The sequence below is a fragment of the Lactuca virosa genome, chromosome 6 (assembly GCF_052849685.1).
Source record: "Lactuca virosa cultivar CGN04683 chromosome 6, Lactuca_virosa_CGN04683_v6, whole genome shotgun sequence".
NCBI classification, from domain to species: domain Eukaryota; kingdom Viridiplantae; phylum Streptophyta; class Magnoliopsida; order Asterales; family Asteraceae; genus Lactuca; species Lactuca virosa.
In genome coordinates this window covers 45,345,978-45,349,852 of record NC_136431.1, presented here as the reverse complement: position 1 = coordinate 45,349,852, position 3,875 = coordinate 45,345,978, and the positions used below count along the sequence as shown (strand labels likewise).

General features: G+C 44.0%; 1 long non-coding RNA gene across 1 annotated transcript; it reads right to left on the bottom strand.

Moving 5' to 3' along the window:
- Positions 1-832: 832 nt before the first annotated feature.
- Positions 833-3,301, bottom strand: LOC145122597 (uncharacterized). The gene is made up of 3 exons (XR_013714641.1): positions 2,635-3,301; positions 1,563-1,650; positions 833-953 (listed from the first exon to the last, which is right to left on the bottom strand). It is a non-coding gene; the product is annotated as an uncharacterized LOC145122597 (long non-coding RNA).
- Positions 3,302-3,875: the final 574 nt, after the last annotated feature.

The window sequence follows — 3,875 nt, the reverse complement described above, 5'->3', positions numbered from 1 at the left end:
TAAAGAATGAAGAAAGGACTTCCAAGTGCAAGGGGTCAACTAGCAAAGTTCTTCAACACCTTCTTGTACATAGCTTGGAACTTTTTTAGTCCACAAGTTCCTACATTTTTGTCCATCTCCTCTAGATCTAAGCTTTGAAGCATATTTTTTTTTGTGTTGGGTTGAGGTTTTGACCTTGAGGTCTCTTTGTGGATATATGTTCTAGATCTGAGGTTCTATAAAGTTTTGGTTCCATGCATGAGGTTTTGACCTCTTTCTTCTTATTTTGACCTAACTTGAGTGTATAATATGCATTGGACATGCATGTCCATAAAACAATGGGTGTGGGTAACTGGAATGGATGAGTAGGAAACTTAATGGATTAAGAGCTTAATCCATTAAGAGATCCAAAGCAGATCCCACGATGTGGTGGTGTGCTCACCATGATGTGGTGGAAGGGTTTCTCGCGTCTGTGTTGTCGTGAGAGTGCCACGATGTGGCCTATGCTTTCCCACAACGTGGTGGATGTAGACTTGCTGACCGATCACTTTTGTTGGCCGTTGACTTTTGACCAGTTTGACCTTAGTCAAACTTAAAGGATTTAGATTATTGATTATTAGTTTATCTTTGTTTAGTCATTAGCCAGTCCGCAGGTTGAATTAGTGCGAGGAGTCGAGAGTGTTGTTGTTCTTCTTCGGGTCTTCGATTCAAGTGAGTTTCCTCACTATACTATGTGATTCTATGTGTAACATCCCAAAATTCAAGACCAAAAATTTCATTTTTAATTAAGTTATTATATAAAACCAACAATATAAAAATGTTCATAATAATATCTCGTGTCAAACCAAAATATCAGTAATCAAAATATATTATCATAAAATAATATCAGAGTGTAATCCCAAAGATCTCATGTGCGGAAAACATAGTATGATGCGCTGCGATCAAGCCGGCTCCTTTCCTTTGAAAACGAGTACCTGAAACCAAAACTGTAAACCGTAAGCACGAAGCTTAGTGAGTTCCCCCATCATACCACACACCATACAATAACATACTGTCAGGAAATTCCGGGGTGCCTGACTACCCAGGTCAAGCCATTCTGGGGTGCTTAACGTACCCAGGTCAAGCCATTCTGGGGTGCTTGACTTACCCGTCGGTCTATTTCACCCGACTACCGGGGACTATTTCACCCCCTACCACTACCATATAACACACATATACTGCGAGGCAATTCTGGGGTGCCTGGCTACCCAGGTCAAGCCATTCTGGGGTGCTTGACTTACCCGTCGGCCCTTACGACCGACACACGAGGACTATTTCACCTCCTACTACTACCACATAATAACATAAACATACTGTCAGACAATTCTGGGGTGCCCGACCTACCCTTCGGTCCTAACGACCGAACTTGCGGGCTATATTCCCCCTACTACCACTATCACATATAACATATCATGTTAGCACATAAACATATCAGGTAGTAGCAACCCTAGATGAATATCGCAAAGACAATCATCTAACATACAACTCCTACTGGTGGGCCGGCATTGTGGCCGTAGACCCACCGCTACTGAAAGGTAACTCACCTCAAACTGTTGAAGTCCCGTAGATACAATCCCACACTGCTGAAGTCCCGCAGACTCAACCCCAGCTGCTGGATGACAGATTCCCGAACTGTCAACACCAAAATAACACCCAATTAATAATTGGGTTCAACTACATAATCATGAATACATACTTTGGATAATTACTACATTACCCCAAGCTTGGGCTTATTCAAGCCCAAGGCCCAATCCTTAGGCCCAAAGTCAACTGGGAATCAAAGCCCAACATATGGCCCAATTGTCCAAACTGGGCCTAAGCCTATACATGGTCTCATTCTAAGGCCCAACATCAAATAATCATTAAGGCCCAAACTATGGCCCATCTATGGCCTAATTTTCTAAATTGGGCCCAAACCCCTTACCCTAGGCCCATTAAATTATTCTAGACCATTTGCTTGATCTCGGATAGCCCATTCAATAACGCAATCATCAAGGCCCAATAGAAGGCCCAACAATACACCCATGTGAGATTAGGGTTTCACATAAAATGACGATTAGGGTTAAGTGTTTCTCACTTAACCCATTAAAGACTTAATCCATTAAGTCCATCATTCTTCTAAATAAGTCATATGGTGTGATTGGGCTTAATCACACAGTTCCATTATTCCAATGGCCTAAAAGTGGGTCCCAATAAGTCCAAGCCCATAAATCCAATATTAGGGTTTTCTAAACCCTAATTAGGGTTTCCAACCCCATCTTAGTCCATTAGGCCCAATTGATATGTCTTTTGATCAATTAAGGTTAACTAGACTCATTAAGGTTTCACTAGGCCCATTAGTCATCTGTTTGGGCTTTTAGGTCCATTAAGCTTCATTGGGCCCCTTAGGGTTCATTAAGCCCACTAAGCCTCATTGGGCCCATTAGGGTTTCTTAGCCCCTTGACCAAACATCCCAACGAGTCAAAACACCATCAAAGCACATCGCCACCCGACACGGCGACCGGTGGCGGCAGGAGGCGGCAGCCACCACCCTAAGGTGGTGGTTTTTAGTTTCTTTCCATTATTCAATTTGTAATTTACACTTTACAATGCTGAAACTCAAAATAAACACATACACTAAACAACATAAAAACACACACAGCCACCCTATGGTGGCCGGCGGTGGCAGAAGGTGGCAGCCACCACCTCATGGTGGCGGCAGTGGCGGCTCTTGCGATTTCCGGCCAAACAACCCATACAACACCTTCTCACAGCAGCAATACACACACTTACACACACCAAAACACGCACACAAATCCTTTTTCTTGGACAAATACACCCAACACCCACCTGCGGTGGGTGGCGCCGACAGCAATACGAGATGGTGGCAACAACATCGAAGTTAGCGGCGGTAGGCAGCTGGTCGACAATGGAAAGGATCAGCAGCAGCGGCGAACAGCGACTCTATGGCGGCAGATAGGCTTACCAACGAACTTCCGGTCACTCATGACCCTCGCAGTAGCAAAACCTCACTCGATCGTCGGTCTTGTCGGCCATCTCGGCGAACACGTCGATTCCGGTAGCGGGGCTGTGACGGAGGCAACCCCCGGCGAAGCAGCAACGATTGAAGTCGTCCCAAAGGTTGCGGCGGCTAGGGACCCTTGCTCCGACTTGGTCTCCAACAGGTCTCTCGGTCAGGAGGATGGGGCACGACTGTTGGCTTTGGTGGTCCTAGTCGTCGGCGGCTGATCGGAGGTGGCATGTTGGCGCCGTCGATGGGGAGACATAAGGGTGGAGTGGCGGCTGGTGTTCTAATTTAGGGTTAGGGTTCGCATGGTGGAATAAGGTGACGGGTTTAATACCTGTATCCCATACAAACTTTGTGTCCAAATAACGCCTTTGGTCCCTCCTTCTCATTTTCTTTTCAAGATTAGGCTACAATTTACCATTTAAACCCTACCCCTTGAAATCCATTGCAAAATAAGTCCGGATTTTACTAAACAGCCCCCAACTTCTAAAATCTTTACAAAACTAATCCAAAATTTACCTTTTAAACCCCCAAACTTTCAATTATGACATATTCAGCCTTTCCATCTCATTTCCTTTTCAATTAAACCCAAATAATTACCACAGAGCACCTGACTTCATTAATATTTATAAACCGAGTCCGTAACTTACACTTTTAACCCCCGACTTCTAAAATATGGCAATTAACTCCTCGAACCCAACACCATGCATATATAATTGTTTATTTTAGGCTACCATTCGTCCATTAATTTATTTATTTAACTTATAAATAAACGGGTGTTACAACTCTCCCCCACTTAAATTAGATTTCGTCATCGAAATCACTCTTTAAACTACATCTTATATGCCA